At 44.9% G+C, this 19,841-nt stretch overlaps 1 protein-coding gene across 2 annotated transcripts in view; it reads left to right on the forward strand.

Annotated features, from left to right (window-relative positions):
- CDK14 (cyclin dependent kinase 14) overlaps positions 1–19,841 on the forward strand; it is a 399,726-nt gene that overhangs the window by 29,357 nt on the left and 350,528 nt on the right. The gene's annotated exons all lie outside the window — the stretch shown is intronic.

Below are 19,841 nucleotides of genomic sequence, written 5' to 3' on the forward strand. Positions count from 1 at the left end.
AATCCGTAGATCAAACCTAGATAGATGCTCTTCGAAGGGAATGACATTTTTTGTATAGTTATGAAAGGGTTAAGAACGAGCCTCAGCGTGAAATATATGAGAGAAGTTCTATAAGTAGGAAACTCTAATATGATCACAAATAATCCCCTTTTTAAAGTGTCACAGATTAGTTTCCTCACACTTCAGCGGATGCATTACATCACACGGCCGGGCCTACAGTGCTTACATTGTAACCTCATCCTCTCGTATCCTGTAAATAATCCACAAACAGCAGCAGGAGACCGGCTGCAAATACATTCCCATGGACGCACATTCCCCACAGTTACGGCCTATTTGTGGGCCGTGATAATGCAGTTTGAAAGCCAAAAATTTCTGAAGGAATTGGGGCAAGGAGTGCGAGCGTTTCGTGGTGTAGACGTGTCTGTAAGGAATTGTGTGCCGGAGCAGAACTTCTTCTTTCATAAGGGGTTACTAAATCTAGAAATAAGGGGTTAACCACTCTGAAAACCCACAACCCACCACACGCACTGACCGCTGGAGGTCAACATAGTACAAGTCTACCGTGCTCCGACTTCTACTGGAGGCTCAAATGACCACAGTGAAGAGGATGACCAGCTACAAGATGCATGGGTACAAAGACCGAGATCATGAACATGTCTTTCAGGTGTCTGAAGATCCAAACAGAAGGGAAGACAATCTGGGGAAATGCTATCTATATAGTCAGCAGGATTCAAAACGGACAGCACTTAAAGGTATAGTACAGGGTTGGGAAAAAAAACGGCTGCTTTCTTGCAGGAACAGCATCACACCTGTCAATGGGTTGTTTCTGGTATTGCAGCTCTGCTACATTATAATGAATTGGGCTGAGTTGCAATACCACACACAACCTGTGGAGAGGTGTGACACTGTTTTTTGAAGAATGCAGCCTTGTTTTTCTAATCATGTACAACCCCTTTAAAGCTGTTGTGTTCTATAGAAATCCCATTTTTATATAGTCTATTAGGAAATTCTGAGTTAATAGAGGGGGGTCCCGTGTTCAAGACTGTCCTCTATTAGCCAGAGTGAACAGTGGTTATTCAATGTTTTTTTTTTTTTACTCTGGAGGACCCGACAAGTCCATACATTACTTGGACAGCGCATTGATTTTAATTGCCACTGTGTAATGATGTGGTGGCGCTGCCAGAAAATGAAACACTTGCTAATATGTGTATGTCACCCCCCCCCCCGCCCCCCCCAGATTACAGCTGATCGCTGGGCGTTCTAGCAGCGGGCAACCTGTGATCAGCTGAAGACCCTTCTTACAAAAAACGATTGTCCAAAGCAGACAATACCTTTTTTTTTAAAGGGGATTTTTTTTAAAACCCTTTATATGGTTTATCAACTAGGTATAAAGTGTGATCGGGGGAAGGGGGTCTCCAACCGCTGGGAACCACATTAATTTTGAGAATAAGTTTCTGTGGCCTCCATTCCTTGTGGCGAAGACAGTCTATCTCTTAAATGAATAAGAGATACTGAGACATCCCCTTAAAAGAACATACCTCAAAATATAGTTGCTTGAGTTGTCCTTTTTGGTTAAAAGGGTATTCCCATCTCAGACATGAGACCCCCGCTCTTGACATAGATGAGGGTCATAGAGGTGGGCCATGGACTATGGTTATGGATATGCCATAAATGTCTGAGAAGGGAATAACACTTTAAGTAAGTTTTCGTTTTTTTTGATTGTTGACCTTCCACAGTCACAAATTTTTGAAGCCCGCGCACTGTCGCGGGCGGATGCAGTGGCGTCGCTAGCACCAGAGGGGGCCCCGGTGCTAGCGACAGCCACATTCACTTGTATTCACTTGGGGGGGAGCTGTGTGGCACTGTATACAAGAGAGGGGCTGTGTGGCACTATATACGAGAGGGGGGACTGTGTGGCACTATATACGAGAGGGTGGGGCTATGGCACTATATAGAGGAGAGGCGGGGCTGTGTGGCACTATATAGAGGAGAGGCGGGGCTGTGTGGCACTATATAGAGGAGAGGGGGGGGCTGTGTTGTACTATATACACGAGAGGGGGGCTGTGTGGCACTATATACACGAGAGGGGGGCTGTGTGGCACCATATGCACGAGAGGAGTGCTGTGTGGCACCATATGCACGAGAGGAGTGCTGTGTGGCACCATATGCACGAGAGGAGTGCTGTGTGGCACCATATGCACGAGAGGAGTGCTGTGTGGCACCATATGCACGGGGGGAGTGCTGTGTGGCACCATATGCACGGGGGGAGTGCTGTGTGGCACCATATGCACGGGGGGAGTGCTGTGGGGCACCATATGCACGGGGGGAGTGCTGTGGGGCACCATATGCACGGGGGGAGTGCTGTGGGGCACCATATGCACGGGGGGAGTGCTGTGGGGCACCATATGCACGGGGGGAGTGCTGTGGGGCACCATATGCACGGGGGGAGTGCTGTGGGGCACCATATGCACGGGGGGAGTGCTGTGGGGCACCATATGCACGGGGGGAGTGCTGTGGGGCACCATATGCACGGGGGGAGTGCTGTGGGGCACCATATGCACGGGGGGAGTGCGTGCTGTGGGGCACCATATGCACGGGGGGAGGGAGTGCTGTGGGGCACCATATGCACGGGGGGAGGGAGTGCTGTGGGGCACCATATGCACGGGGGGAGGGAGTGCTGTGGGGCACCATATGCACGGGGGGAGGGAGTGCTGTGGGGCACCATATGCACGGGGGGAGGGAGTGCTGTGGGGCACCATATGCACGGGGGGAGGGAGTGCTGTGGGGCACCATATGCTCGGGGGGGGGGGGAGTGCTGTGGGGCACCATATGCTCGGCGGGGGGGGGGGGGGAGTGCTGTGGGGCACCATATGCTCGGGGGGGGGGGGGGAGTGCTGTGGGGCACCATATGCTCGGGGGGGGGGGGGGAGTGCTGTGGGGCACCATATGCTCGGGGGGGGGGGGGGAGTGCTGTGGGGCACCATATGCACGGGGGGGGAGTGCTGTGGGGCACCATATGCACGGGGGGGGAGTGCTGTGGGGCACCATATGCACGGGGGGTGGGGGAGTGTTGTGGGGCACTATATACAAGGGGGGGGCTGTGGCACTATATACAAGAGGGGGTGGGCTGTGTGTGTTGCCCTCTCTACAGGGGGTCTGTGTGGCGCTATCTATAGGGACAGTACTGTAATGAGGGATTATTTCATTGATGCCGATAATTGCTGTTTATAACGGTCTATTTTACTGGTGGACTTGTAATATTATAGTATTTAAAAAAAAAAAAAGTAAACTTTAAAAGTTTTAAAATTTAAAAGTTTTCTTATTCTCTTATGTAGTATGATATATTAGCGTTTACTGGGGTATTACTAATGGTCATCAGATCACCCACCATTGATGACTTGCCCTGCTCCCTAACTGCTCTGATAAGGAGCTGCCAAGACTTAGAGGGAACATTGATGCCCACCTGCCCTTGCTTCTATGTTGCCAAATAAAATAAAAAAACAACTATTCTCCAGTGCTGGGGAGTAGTGGCCGTTGGCATCGAAATGTATTGCTGGTGCCCTCCGGTAGTATAGAAGGTGGCATATTTGGATCAAAAACATTCTCGCTGTATTACTGGTTGGCAGTAAGCCGCTACGGGGGTGAAAAGGGATTCATTAGGGAGTCTGGAGGACCGGACAATGTTCTTTATGGATATATGTATATAATATGATATTATGGATAAGTAAGTAATAAATATGTAATAATTAATAAACAGCCTATGTTATAATAAAGACCCACTCTGCTGTGACCCACCTCCCTTTCCAGGGGCCCACTAGGAAATTAAAGGGGTTTACTCCATACATCTCAAACATTAGAGACCGTTCCTCACTTAGACCAACCTTTATTAGCAAAAGCTTAAATTGGTTTTAGTTACAGGGTCCCTGCGCACAGCAGTCTCTAGGGCGCAACGTGGTCCCATAATACGGAGATTTTTGCCCTAAAATAAATTCTTATAGGGGATATTATTTCTCTACTGTAACGAGCACTTCCCTCCCGCCGCCCTGCACTTACTAGTCCATGACCGCCACAACAACCGCATGTGCTGAACATTGTATTCTTAAAGGGCCAGCGCGCGCCAATTTTATAAATCCTCACCTGATCTTGTATAAAGCCCTACCTTCTCTGGTACACATTGCCAGAGCAATTTGGTTCCTAGTATTCCTGAGTTCCTAGTTCCCCTGCAGTCTTGTGTTTGTAATCCTACGTACCGATCTTTTGCGTGTTTCTGACCATCCATGTTCAGCCGCCTGCGTTTTCCATGCCGGAACTCTGACCTTTTTGCTATGCCTACCGTGACAATCCTCTGCCGCCTGCTATACGGCACCCAACGGAGCATGACACATGTTTTCTCTCTGATTTATTTATGAATACCTCTGTATAAAAAAAATCAGAGCCATATAGAGTGCATGGTGGCCTAGGGGTTAGTATTGTCGTCTTGCAGCATCGGGGTCCTGAGTTCAAATCTGATCAAGGACTTCATCAGCATGGAGTTTGTATGTTCTCCCTGTGTTTTTATGGGGTTTTTTTTTCCCCCCAGCTTCTCTGGTTTTCTCCCATATTATAAAAACATCCTGATCGGTTAATTGGCCCTTGTGTGTTTGAGATCGTGAAGTTAGTTTCTTATCCCCATTGGGGACTGTACCTGTGAATGGTGACTATCTGTCCAGCGCTTTAGGATATGTTGGCGTTCTATAAATAACAGAAATAAATAAGTTTGATGTTCATATAAACGCATAATCCCCCGCTCACCAAGATAACCGGTGATCCTGGGGCAAGACTACCAACCGGGAGATTCATTTCTTGAGGTGCCACAGTCTGAAATAAGGATTGTACAAAATGAACATTTAGGAGGCCTAGCGGAGTATATGAATACACCTAAAAAAATAAATCTATTGCAGTCTTCTAATTGGCTATTTCTCTTGTTCTTCCACTTTTTGGGTGATCGGAGTATCGAGCACCTTTGTAGTGTCTTACAAGACCTTGCGCTGGCTCGTTGCCCTCAGTCTGTGGCCATTTTATTCTAGTCCGGCACTAGCCAACAATCTTTCTCAATGTCACAGAAGGAGAAACCAGAACTGGGCTGGTGTTTTCATGACTAACGTTTCAGATGGTAACAAAAACACCCGGAATTCTTTACCTGTTTGATGAAAAACAAAAAGGAATGTATCCGCAGATAAGGGAGCTAATGAAGGGCAAGACCCCGAGGAAGAATCCGCATTCCGGTGCACTATGCATAATTATGTTGTCAGGAAGGACATCGCCTCCGGCTGAGCTACAGACCTTCCTTATCATGTCTATTATGGGGGTTAAACAAGTGATCGCCATAATGTTGGGGGTTTTCAGCAGCAAATATTGGGATTCTTTCTTCTAGACAAACCTGTACCAAGTGCTAAATCTTCCCACCAAAATATAAATGTGTAAATAAATTGTGGATAATTGCACAAACTATTTATATGCTTGTTTTTTATTTATTTATTTTTATTTTTTAGATGCAGTACCACTTATGACCAATAGGTGTCAGTGGAGAGAGACCTTCCTTGCAAACTGTATATACCTTTATTTTTTAAAGGGGGTTTTCTGGTATTTTATGACTTCTCCTGTGTCAGGAACTGCAGTGAAGGGGCTGTGCAACCCCCACCGATCACACAGTGGCCTGTTCTAAGGATAAGCCATCAATATGAAAGTATGGAAACCCCTTGAAGCGTTAATCATATACTGTATATTGCATATTTTTTGCTTAATAGCAAGTCCATGATATAATTGTATGATCAGTGTTAGGGTGGTTTCACATAAGTTTTTTGGAAAAACATCACTGCCGTTTTTAATGCAGTTTTTTCAGCCAAAGCCAGAAGTGGATCCAGCATGAAGGAGAAGTAAGTTGTCTTTTTTGTTTTTTTTTATATTTCCCATTCCTTTTATATTTCCCACGCTTTTGGATTTAGCTGAAAAAACGGCCTAAAAATTTGCCACAAAAACGGCAGCACTTTTTGAAAAAAATTAAAACCACGCTATATGTAAAGCCACCTTAAATCTGGCCATACACATAGATAAACATTGGCCAAATGGGCCAATCTTTTGTTCTCCTAGGAGAAAAGCAATTGCCCCCCTCTGAACCAAAGCAGAGAGCGCTGAATATCAGCGGCTCCTATTCTCCGATCTGGCCCATCCACATAGATTGGCATTCATTTAAATGGCTGGCGTGTAATACAAATTTTTTTCTGCAGGGGCCACTGCAAGGGAAATGTATGGTTGGCTGCAATGTCCCCTACCGATAATAGATGATCGCCGGGGATTTCAGAAGCCAGACCTGTAGCGATCGTCTGATGGACTTCGCTTTCAGTAAGGCCTAATGCACACGATCGTGTGCGTTCTGCGTGCGTTGCAGTTCCGTGTGTCATCTGTGTTTGGTGCGTTTCTGCGTTATTTTTGCGCGTATGGCATCCTTCTGTCAAGTGGTTTTGACGTATGCAAATTTAATTGTAGGAGGTGTTTTTCTTTTTCTCATTTTTTGAGCAACTGTTGCGCGAATCATGCACAGCACACGGATGTGCGTCCATGTGATGTCCGTGATTTTCACGCACCCATTGAATTCAATGGGTGCGTGAACCGCAAAAACCTCTCCAGTATAGGACATGCAGTGAGTTTCAAGCAGCGGACACACGCTGCGTGAAAAACGCAGAATGTCTGAATGGCCCCATTGACTAGCATAGGTCCGTGCGACGTGCGTGATTTTTACGCGCGTATCATGGACGTGAAATATGCTCGTGTAAATAAGGCCTTAGGCTGTTCAGGGTGAGAGAACTCATTTAAAATCAATTGACTGCACATGTAAAGGACTCTTTACACGAGCCAATGATCGGGCACATGAGCGTTCCTACAAACGCTCATTCTCGATCATTGCTCGTTCATCAGTTGTGTAAACGGGGAGATGCGCTGCTGACATGATGAAATATATGCGGATGAACGTTTGTGGTAACGAGCGCTCATCCCCATACATAACTAATTGTTGCTCCTTGTCAAAGGAGCAAACGAGTGACTATCAACAAGCTGTCTAGTTGATCCGCACTTGTTTTCACGGCCAATATTGGGCCATGTAAAAAAAAAACTAATGTATAGAGGTGCTGGGTAGTCCAGAAGGAGAGGTGCTAATTGTAGCCACTTTACATTTTGTCTTGGTGGGGGGGCTCAGGGCCTTCAAAGTTATATCTCTTCTTCTATAAGGCCGGATTTACACGACCGTGTGCGTTTTGCAAGCGCAAAAGGTACTTAACAGCTCCGTGTGTCAGCAGCATATGGTGCGTGGCTGCGTGTTTTTCGCGCAGCCGCCATCATTATGAAACAATCCGTTTGTATGTTTGTAAACAAAAACACCGAAAAAGGCCATACTTACAAATGGACACAGCCAGGCCAGAAATGCTGATGAAAGGGCGAGCAGGTGCTTTAAATAATAATAGCCACTCCCACTGGTCTTGAGGGGAGTGGTGTGTGGTGCATGGGATGTGTAGTAAGAAATAATAAATGAATAGTGTGTGTGCAAGTGTAATACTATAAGTGAAATATAGGGGGCAGTAATAAATGAAGTGCCTCAATAGAAATAAATGGATAATGGGGTGCAAGTGAGTGAAACATGGAGGGATAGTGTGTACGTCATGAGGCACAACGTGTATAGCCAGGTAGAAGCCTATTTGTGACGCCTTGATAATTCATAGAGCGGGCTACCCTGCTTGCTATGCCAAACAACGGTTCCAGTTTAGGAGTTAGGGACTCGCAAGTCTGGGGATCCTTGTCGTGGATTGCGAGCTTGCGTCCTTTTGGCCAAAATGATTACCAATACCCCAGGTATTTTTCATTATTATGTATATTCGCTTCTCTTGGACACAGCCGGGTCTTTGATGCTGGGAGAGCATGGTGTGTTGTTGTTTGGCATAGCAAGCAGGGTAGCCCGCTCTATGAATTATCAAGGCATCACAAATAGGCTTCTACCTGGCTATACACGTTGTGCCTCATGACGTACACACTATCCCTCCATGTTTCACTCACTTGCACCCCATTATCCATTTATTTCTATTGAGGCACTTCATTTATTACTGCCCCCTATATTTCACTTATAGTATTACACTTGCACACACACCATTTATTATTTCTTACTACACATCCCATGCACCACACACCACTCCCCTCAAGACTAGTGGGAGTGGCTATTATTATTTAAAGCACCTGCTCGCCCTTTCATCAGCATTTCTGACCTGGCTGTGTCCATTTGTAAGTATGGCCTTTTTCGGTGTTTTTGTATATGTCCCTGTGTTTTTATCGGTTCTGTATGTTTGTAAACAGAAAAACACGTGGTGCTTTTCTGTTTTCATTCATACTTTTTACTACTCTTGCGCGAATCACACGCGTCACACGGAAGTGCTTCTGTGTGTTGCGCATGGTTTTCACACACCCATTGACTTTAATAAGTGCGTGATGCGCGGGAAACGCACAAATATAGGACATGTCGTGAGTTTTACGAAGCGGACACACTAACATAGGTCCGTGCGACGCGCGTGAAAATCACACGCGTTGCACGGACGTATATCACATTAGTCTAAATAAGGGTGAGACCAGTGGGAGCGGCCCTGACCCGACTGCCAAGCTGCCAACAACCGTGCCTGTCAAATACCCTGTTTGCCTGTTTGCGCGGCGGTCAAATACCCTGATAATGGCCGTGCATTAATACGGGTTAAACAGCCCCTTACCTGCAAAATCGTGCGGCCATAAAGGGTGTATTCGATAATGGACACACGATTTTGCAGATAAAAGGACATTTTACCTGCATTACAACGCGGCCATTAACTGGGTATTTAACAGCCACAGCTAACATGGTGCCGTTGTGGTTGTTGGCTGGGTCAGGGCTGCTCCATCAGAACGTGGCCCCCTAAAGTTCTAGCTTACTCTGCTCCGCTGTCTCCCGGCCACTTCTTGGTTAGGTGGTCGGGAGTTACGGAAACAGCCGAGTGCTCGCTGAGCTATGCTGTTTCCGTAACTCCCATAGAAGTGAATGGCAGTTGGTGAAACCGCATAGCACGGCGAGCTGCGTGGTTTCCGAAACTCTGTAGCTAAGGAAACCGCGTAGCTCGCCGTTTCTGTAACTCCCATTCACTTCTATGAGCGTTACAGAAACCGGGTACCTCAGCAAGCACTCTGCTGTTTCCGTAACTCCCGACCACCTAACCAGGAAGTGGCCGGGAGGCAGCGGGAGCCAAGTACGCTAGAACGGGGTTTAGGGGGCCCCGTTCTAGAGGTAGGTGGGTTTGGCCCCTGTTGGTCCACATATCAATAGTGAGCAGCGACACCGTGTAATCCTGAGCGCCATCATCGGTAATTCGCCATCATGGTGGTAATTTGAGTAATGTAGGGAATTGCTACGTAAGTAATTCCCTAGGCAGCGGTGCAGAGTATAGGTCCGCAGTAGCTGCTTGTTGCCATTGCTGGTGTTTTTCAGCTGCCACACATTGAAGTCATCGCTGTCACCAGACTTTGTGACCTCTCTGAAGAAATGCTGAGATTGACAGTTTAGGTTTCTAAGGGGAATTCGTTTCACTTTTCAGCTGTGAACTTGTCATCTAGACTCTTAGTGTCAAATGCTCCCCAAACTAGAGCGCTATTGACTTGAACGACCCTTCTCACCGGATTTTGACATGGCTGAAGCTGGAATATATTTTATATATGGATGCCTTTAACCCCTTCCCTTCTCTCCAAACTGGCCCAGCTCATTAAAGGGATTTTTTTTCTCTGAATTTAATGTAAATAAAGTTCTGCAACTTTCCATTCCTCTCCATATTCAATATCTCCTCTAGCTGTCAGTTAATAAAAAACATTCTCGTTGCATTGGCTGAGGGTTTTCTACAATTGTCTCCAGTTTAGTGACCCTTTTGTGAGCTAAATCGGCTTAGCTCCTGTCTTGATACATTTCATCTACTCTGATACGTTGCAGCAAACAAGACAGGAGAGATACACTATATAGTGAAAAGTATGTGGATATCCCTCTTTTAAAGGCTATGTAAAGGGCATTTTATTTTTTTAAACTTAAACCGTTCAGTCAGTGTGTTTGGTGTAACTTTCTAATTCGTTTTTTTTTTTTAAAAATCCATTTTACTTTTTTAGATACAGCTGTTCTGTATTCTCTATACAGAGCAGCTGTATCTTTTGCTAAATTCTGTTCCCGTCAGGTCCGCGGGACCGACTGTTTCAATGTCTGCAGGTCCTGTGTGTCTTACACATAGGATCCACCTGTTATCTATCATATAGGTTTGTAACTTACATGCGATGGATTACAGGTTAATTCAGGTCATAGCAAAAGATACAGCTGCTCTGTATACAGAATACAGAGCAGCTGTATCTAAAAAAAGAAAACTAATTTTTAATAAAAACTAATTCAAAAGTTACACCAAACACACTGACTGACCTGTTTATTAAAATAAATATATATATATATATATATATATATATATCTATCCTTCAAAATGTTTACATATCCTTATATACTTCTTTACATAGTTCATTCAGCTGTTTTAGCCACAACCATTGCAACCCAGTGTAAAAAATCAAGTACCACGCCATCCACTAAGGTTACATGCACACGTTTTTTGTATTTTGTATTTTTTTTAGATCGGAAATGAAGGAAAAATATAAGGGCTTGTCCACACGTGACAGAATTGCTGCGTATTTTCTGTCTGGAATTGCGGACGGAAAATACGCAGAAGAATACAGTAGCAGCAAAGTGGATGAGATTTAACATCTCATTCACACGCTGTGTAAAATGTCCAACCGAAAATTCACCGGTGGTGCGTGTTTTTCGTACCACAGCATGTCAATTTCTGCTGCCGGAAGTGGACAGAATTGCTGCGTTTTTCAGAAGAGATGTCGCCATCTCCCAGCATTGAAGAAAAACGCCGCAAAATCACAAAAAAACACAGGAAATGGTGCGTTTTTTCCGCGGCAGAAATCCTGTTTGTTTCTGCGGAATTGCTGCAGAAATTTTCTGAAGCAATTCCGTTACGTGTGGGCAAGCCCTCAAGGAAAGACTGATAGATCTCCATTACTGATCCACTTCTGCATGTGGCTTAAACTGCTGGATTCACACATTCAGTTTTGATGCAAAGTGTCTAAGAGTATTTATTTATTTATAACACAATTGTAGCTTCCAACTTTGAGAACAGTTTGGGGTTCGGCTCTTTTCTGTTTCTCATGAGTGTACCCCAGTGCACAAGGTCCATAAAGACTTGGTTGGTTGGGGGAGTTTGGTGGTAAGAACTTGACCGGCCGCACAGAGTCCTGACCGCAACTCCATCCAACACATTTGGGATTAACTAGAACGGAGGTTACGAGCCCGGACCTCTCCTCCAACATCAGTGTCAGACCTCACATGTTCTTCTGGATGAATGGGCAAAAATTTCCCACAGACACCCCAAAATATTGTAGACCGTGTTCCCAGAAGAGTGGACACTGCTGTAGCCACAAAAGGGGGGAATCCACTCCATATTAATGACCATGGTTATGGAATCTGACCTCCAACAAGCTCATATAGGTGGGTAGGTCAGGGGTCCACATACTCTTGACCATTTAGTGTCTTTGTTCTGCTGATGCATTTACCTGACAAAGGATTGTCTAGACTGGATACAATTGTAACAAACCCTCAGCTGTGAGAAGTATTAGATCTGTAGAAATTTCCAGGCTTTGGATGGAAACTAGAAAGTTACTTGTTGTCTTGTTGAGAAAACCACATAATTTTGTACACTAATTGACCCCCTAATAGGGAAATCCAGACACGATAAGAAGTAATCCCCCCCCCCCCTCCCTCCTCCTCCTTCGCACGCCTCTTCCGGTTTCTTATTAGTCAGGGTCACATGAGGGGACAATTGACTGGAGAAGTCATGCGGTTTCAAAAAAATGTTGATCTCTAAAACTTGCAATACACTTGAGGTAACCATTGGCCGAATGCTCTTTCGGCCACTTACTATTTCTCCTAACTCCACTGTTGGCTTGGTTGAGCATGCATGTTTATATCAATGCGGAGGGCACACAAGCATCTGACAGGCACCTCTGGCAGCAGCTTGTATCCCGCAGGTACCAAGGATAGGACATGTTGAAATCCAACATACCCAATCCATCTTTCCGCTGCCATCAGGGGACATCCGGGACTCCCGCATACATATGAGAACGACTGTTCCTACCATTTCCCCAATAACCATATCAGACCTTGAAAGGCAAAAAAAACATTACCAAATGGTTACCACCGTATTCGCTGACCAAACATTAAGCAAAATGTGCAGTTTTTTTTTCTTCCTCCTGTGAAATATAAATTAGAACTAGGCAGAAGTATTTGTTGTCTTAAGAATTATTGCCCGTCCAGAATCTTGGAAATTTCATCTATATAAAGACCAGAGCAGTTTGCAATCAAGCAAGAGCATCTTGGCAGCCGTCCATGGAGCAAAGCCGCCATCTCTGTTTGACAGTGAAATATGAAATATCCATAATGTGTTCCTCTTAGTAAAATGACATTTTGTCTCCATGTTGTTTTATTTATTTCTCAGAATACATAAAAATGCTAATATATTGCTATATCTGATGTTCTCCTGCCAGCTCAGCCTCCGGAAGCTTTTCTCCTTATGAAAACTTCGTCATAAAAAAAATATTCTTGGGGAGAAACAAAAGAGGAGATTCTGTATTCGTGGCACTGGAACAGTTATATATACGGCATTGAAGTATATACTAAGACTGTACGGCCGTATTCAGGGTCCCTACAGGTCCGTATTATGGGGCCCGTAGGCACTTCTGGTTCCGTCACATGGTACCTCCCCTAGTGTTACGATTTAGCAGCAGGACTGTAACTTTTCTTCAGATCTTTCAAATTTCCCACCGTGTCCTTTAACTCTCTGCACTACCTTGACCTCATCCAGATGTTGGATGGTGGGGAAAGTTTTTAAAGGGATATTCCCATCTTAGACATTCACTCATATGGGAGTTATGGAAATACTCGCTGTGCCCGGCTGTTTCTGTAATTCCCGGACATCTCTCCATTCATTCTCTGCCTGGATGCGCCATCCAACAGCCACCGCACCAGGCAGGACGGGGGTCGGGTGACCCCCATTCTGGAGATAGATGCCGGTCCCAACTCTGGGACCGGCATCGATCAGATATTTATGGAGTATGTTGAGGATTTGCCCTAAATGTCTAAGATGGAAATGCACCTTTAAAATTCGCTTTGCTGACATAGGGAGCAGGGGATATTTGCCTTATTTATAGCCATTTGCTATTGGCTTCTAGTTTTGCTAAGCTGTCAGAATATCTTCAGTAAGTGAAATAAATGTGAGTTTTTCTGATTATGGATTTATTACATTATTGACCTTTCCCTCAGTCTTCAGCTACGGTGCATTCTCGGTATTAACTCAAACTCATTTCATGCTTTCTAATCCGCTGAAAAGTGTGTGACTTTTGGGTTCTCCTCTGATCATCATTGACTAACTAAAATTGGCCAAGTACCTCGTCCAAAAATATACCCTACAAGTTTGTGTAAAGGCAGGTCCATAGCAGGGGCAGAACAGACAGCAAAGGGCCCTGTCTCATCATAGAGAACCTATTTTATAAAGAGTAATTGTGAGTTTTTAAGTTAAGCGAAGGCCCTCCTATCTACGGGGCCCCTGTACAGTTACACATATGGTATGTGCGCAATCATACAGTCTTAAAGGGGTTGTCTCGAAGACTACTCCTGTGAGGGGTGTAACTAGGAAACACTGGGCCAAATTTGTGACAGGGCCCCCTCCCCTGGGTGCCACACACAGCCCGCCCTTGTAGGTAGTACACCCCTGTAGATAGTGCCATACAGTCCCCTCCTGTACATTTTGCCATACAACACCCCCCCCCTGTAGATTGTGCCATACAGCCCCCTACTGTAGATTGTGCAATACAGCTCCCCCTGTAGACCGTGCTATACTTTCAAGTATCACAAAGGGGGACAACCGATGCGTCGCGCAGGGTGGCATTTTTTTTTATATCACACCCCTAATCCCTAGAGGGAAGCCCTGATGTCACTTGTCATATATGGACAGTGACGTCAGGGGCTACTCCTTGAGCCAATTGCCGATGATCTGGCCGGGGATTCCGCTCCTAGAGGAAACCCCTGAGGGTCACTGTCCATATATGGACATTGACATCAGGGGCTCCTTCTGGAGCGCAATCCCCGGCCAGAGTCGGAAATGGGGATTCTGCTCAAGGAGAAGCCACTGACGTCACTGTCCATATATGGAGAGTAACGTCAAGGGCTTCCCCGAGCACAGCGCTTAAAGTAGTGATGTGGCCAGGGATTTCCTCGGCAAGCAGAGGAGCTTCCTCTGCTCCTCCGCTCTGAAAAATTCTGAAGCAGGGAGCTGATACTGGCCGCTGGCATGGGGGGGGGGGCACGGGGCCTCTCATGCCACGGGCCCCGTAGCAGCCGCTATGGCTGCTACAGCGGTAGTTACACTCCTGACTCCTGTCTATATGCCCTAAAAAGGCATATGGACATAATAGAGGGGGTCCCTCGGCTTGGACCCCCTCTTTGAGCCAGAACGAGGAGCTGCTCTGTAGAGGAGTTGAGCTGTTCTTTTTTTACAATCGATGGACAGACTTCTGAATGGCCGCCATGTAGTACTACATTTCCCCTGCATTGGCCACTGCAGAGGGAATATCTGATTGGCTTCTCCTGGCAAAATCAGCTGTTTGCTGGGGGTGCCTGGAGTGTTACCATGGGCGATCAACTGATCGTCCCGACAGCCACATTTTGACAGTGGTTGTTAATGATGAGAGAACCCCAGTATTCAGACCCTTTACTCAGAACTTAGTTGAAGCACCTTTAGCAGCGATAACAGCCTCCAGTCTTCTTGGGTTTGATGCCACAAGGTTTGAGAACAGCCTCCAGTCTTCTTGGCTATGATGCCACAAGGTTCGCACACCTGGATTTGGGGATTTTCTGCCATTCTTCTCTGCAGATCCTCTCCAGCTCTGTCAGGTTGGATTGGGACCGTCGTTGAACAGCCATTTTCAGGTCTCTCCAGAGATATGCGATTGGGTTCAAGTCGGGGCTCTTTCTGGGCCACTCCAGGACATTTACAAGCAGAAATTAGGCGGCACTGCGCTCCTCCGAGCACTTCTGCCTCTTCCTTTTAGCAATTGGTGGGGGTCTCTGTGCTCGGACCCCCACTGATCAAAACTTCTGACATGTTACGATGACCTGTCAAAAGCTTTTTAAAAGTTTAGTTGCACTTAAATCACTGTATAGATGAAGTTATACGACCATTTTCAAGATATTTGTTTGCTGTCAGTGAATGATTGACAGCCATTCATTCCCAGGGCACCGAGGAGTTCACACAATGAATACTTTGCAGCAATAAATATTTTCTCTGTTTTTATCCAGACAATGCAATAACACTAAAAGTAATATGTGCTCTATGTCCTGGTGGATTATTATTTTGTAGAATTTTTTTTATTTCTCTGTCTCATCTTTTTGTTTGAGCAAATTGCTGTGTAATAACTCTTCTTTCCCTTGTCGGTATTTATATAACAAGAGGCTGGAATTACCAGTCAATTTAAATTGCTGCAGGTCAGCGCTGTGCCAGCGTGTAGGGTATGAGGTTAACACCGTGAACGTGTTTTAAAAGAACACTGGGCACTCGCAGGATCTTTCATATCCGTATACGGGCAAACAGTAGGCAGCTGGCTAGTGTTTGCCTTGCCGTAATTAAGGGCACTTTGGCATGAGGGCAGTGACTTTGACAAGGATTAAGTTTGCTGCCAAGATGGCACCTCCCACCACTTGTAGCCCTTGTCAATGCTCGAGCTTTGGATTGAGGTGTCTTCATTTTTAAAGGGATTTCCAAATTCGGAAAAATTAAACTCAAAGAAAACTCTTTAGACAGTACATATGTGTGTAAAGGGTCCTAGATGTTAAAGTGTTTACAGGGTGTCCCATGGCTGGGACCCCCAGTGATCAGCTGTAATCTGTGGGGAACCTGGCAGCAAGTGTTCAATTTCTCTGCAGTGCCACCACAGGGGAAATTAGGCATTACACCGTTCTCATTGGTATATCATTGGCATCAGTATGTGTTATGCTTGGACATACTGGATACTCCAGGGTGATAAAGAAACACTCTTTGTAACCTCACTCTATTCTGGCTAACCAATGAGGGTCTTCAAAGGGGTATCTAAAAATGTGTATTCTAAACCAGACGGCCCCTTTTAATCAGGAGACCATTGTGGTTTTAGGGATGTTTTTTTTTCATCTGAGATGTTACTCATCTGCCTGAAAGATTGTATCATGAGTCAGCAGCGGGCACAATAATTCTACAAGTTTTGACAGCATGTGAGTGGCATATGTGCAGCTTGTGTCCTATGTGTAAGTGGCATGTGTCCAGTGTATGACTGGTGTGTGGCAGGTGTCCGATATGTAATAGGTGTGCGAGATGAGGGTCCACAGAATTTTTTTGGCAAAGGGGTCTTCTCTTTCAGTGTTTTCCCCTGTCTTTAATGATTGCATAATGAAAAGTTCTTTATCCCCGAAATATAAGTAGCGTTCTAATTCATGATGATTTTGAAGATTTCTGCTTCCTGTCAGTGAATGGAAACTTTCTTCTGTACATTCTGAGGCTTCAAATCCATAATGCTTCTCGTAGCTGTGGGTTTACAACAATTGTATCTAGTCTGAGCAATCCCCTGTGAGCTAAATACGCCTACAGCACAAGTTCTACAGTCTGGAGTCCAGTTTTTGGTTTTGAACAGGTAAGTTACCTTTCACTGACAGCCAGCAAGGTCTTTGGAAATGGTGAGGATCTGAAACACAAAGTATATTCGAACTTTTCATTATACATTATGTAAGGAAATGTGAAGCTCTTTTAGGATGCATATACGAGATGCGGCTGAGTCCATCGCTGCGTGGCTAAGAACGGCGCGGCAAAGCTGCACGTAGTTTTACTGAGAATCGTAGCGTTTTTGAGTTGCTGTTTTCTCCGTGCAGCTTCTACATGTGAATCACATTGAAACGATGTACTTCTCCTGTGCTTGGCCACATTGTATACGAGCACCCTAAAAAATAACACAGCCGAGAAGCAGCTCATATTAAAGTGTAGCTAAATGTTTGACAAACGTCTGACTTGTGTTAGTGACATGTCAGAAGTTTTGATTGGGGGGGGTCCGAGCACTGTGACCCCCCCCCCCACCCCCCCCCACCAATCACTAAAACAAAGCGGCTGAAGCATTCGTTTGAGTGCTCAGCCGCTTCGTTTCTCTTTGGGGTGTTTTTCCGGAAATCAATGTATCTCGAGGACGGACTAAGTATAAGGTCTATGAGCCCGTACTCTGATACACCGGATTTCCGGAAAAAGCCGAACGGAAACTAAACTGCAGAGCACTCACGAGCGCTTCAGCTGCTTCGTTTTAGCGATCGGTGGGGGTCTCAGTGCTCGGACCACCACCATTCAAAACTTCTGACATGTCACTATGAAATGTCAGAAGTTTGTTAAACGTTTAGCTACACTTTAAGTAGAATAGTCACTTTCTCCATTGTATGGAAACAGCTGCACATTCAATAACGTTGGGCTCGGCAAGCACAGAATTAGCAATGATCAATCTGATTATCTTGTGCCAAATGCTAACGATAAAATTGTAATTGAAAGAATAAGTGCAGAAACTTAGCAGCCAGCATGGGCTAATATGCCAAGCAAGTGAAACGGCTGATCTCAAGTTACTGTAATTTGGGAGTCAGAAGAAAGTCTCTAAGGACCCTCAATTTGGCTGGGACAAAATCCAAATTCTCTATTTTCTTTTATTCCAATAATTTCTCAAATGTCAAATTCAATTGCGTAAGCCCCTGAGCACCAATGCAAAATCTATAACAGAGCAACCCCCCCCCCCCCCCCACCTAACATGTGCCATTTATAATACTGGTGTATCTTTATGTGGCCAAACGCACGCTCTGTAGGGTAAAGTCCTGTCCCTGGTCCCACGGATACTCCACCCATATGATCAGTATTTAATAGTTTAACAAACGTAGAAATGAATGATAAAAATAAGGATCCTTACACATGATCAGGAGATACGCTCTCTCATATGTCTTTTTAGATCCAAAGTAAGATCAGATCTCATCGCAATGTAAGGGTATGTTCACACGCTTACTAAAAAACGTCTGAAAATACGGAGCTGATTTCAACTCATGTTTTTCGCTGCATTTTTTACACCCGTTTGTGGTGCTGTTTTTCTATAGAGTCCATGAAATACGGCTCCAAAAAATGGCTCCAGAAGTGACATTCGGCCCGAAAAACGTCCGAAAATAAGCCGTGTGAACATACCCTAAAGGTGGAAACATTTCGGTAGGGGGCCTAATGATAAAAACTTGCCCACGGTGTTTGGTGATAATTTCCTCTTGATTCCTTCAACTTTTATCTGACAGACAGCTGAAGGGTGGGACTCGGTCAATGGGGTGGGTTTTAGGGTATGTTCACACGAGGGCGTCCGTTACGGCTGAAATTACGGGGATGTTTCAGCCTGAAAACATCCCCGTAATTTCAGCCGTAACGGCATGTGCAGGCGCTTGAACGCCGCGTCAATTACGGGCGTAATTGGCGCTGCTATTCATTGGAGTCAATGAATAACGGCTCCAATTACGGCCAAAGAAGTGACAGGTCACTTCTTTGACGCGGGCGTCTATTTATGCGCCGTCATTTGACAGCGGCGCGTAAATATACGCCTCGTGTGAACAGACAAACGTCTGCCCATTGCTTTCAATGGGCAGATGTTTGTCAGCGCTATTGAGGCGCTATTTTCGGGCGTAATTCGGGGCAAAAATGCCCGAATTACGTCCGTAAATAGGCCTTGTGAACATACCCTTAGGGTTTCTGTTGTCCTAGTGATAGAACAGTGGGGGAGAGCTCCTGCAACATAAAGTTGCCTTACAGCCAGACACAGAATTGTGAAGAGGGAGAAGGAGGGAGAAATGTTTGCTCTCCTGGGGCACGTATAGAATTATTAATATACTTCTCAACGTTTTTATTGTAATATAAGACTAAATAGGATTAAAGGGGACTATCGAGAATAAGTCTTGGGATTTTTATTTTTTTTTCAATTTTATAGTTTTTTTTTGTTTGTTTTTTGTATTACTAGTGAACCATTTTTACATTGTAATGAAAATGAGTAGTTATTCCATAGAATACTAAAGTAAATATAATGTAATTACCCATTAATGATAACAAAACCCCCCAGAAAATAGAAAAACTTCAGTTGTAAAAAAAAAACAACCCAAGCTCAACTGGTATCTTAGTTTATCGCTGTTTTTGGAAAAGCTGGGTGATAAATATATGGATGCCATTACAGGTACCCAGGGAACTCACTGAATGGCAAATCTGGCCATGTATAGACTTTTTACCCTATTGTGACCCAACATTTAACATCATAAGCAAACCAAATTGCAAACCGGACATTATTTACTCTGTTAAATGGATTGTATAAGATGAAAAATTAGAGACTGCATTTTTTCCCACCCAGAAACCGCGCCACACTTGTCCATAGGATGTGTCTGGTATTGCAGATATTCACTTTAATGGAGCTAAGCTGCAATACTAGACCCAGCCAATGTACAGGAGTGGCGCTGTTTCTGGAAAAAAAAACAAAAAGGCAGACAGGTTTGTTTTTTTTAATCTTAAACCACCCTTTTCATTTTAACTTTTTTTTCTCGTTATTTCAAATGATTTATTCTATTAAATATTATAAAACTCGTTCATTTGCTCCGTAAT

Source organism: Rhinoderma darwinii, chromosome 5 (genome assembly GCF_050947455.1).
Source record: "Rhinoderma darwinii isolate aRhiDar2 chromosome 5, aRhiDar2.hap1, whole genome shotgun sequence".
NCBI classification, from domain to species: domain Eukaryota; kingdom Metazoa; phylum Chordata; class Amphibia; order Anura; family Rhinodermatidae; genus Rhinoderma; species Rhinoderma darwinii.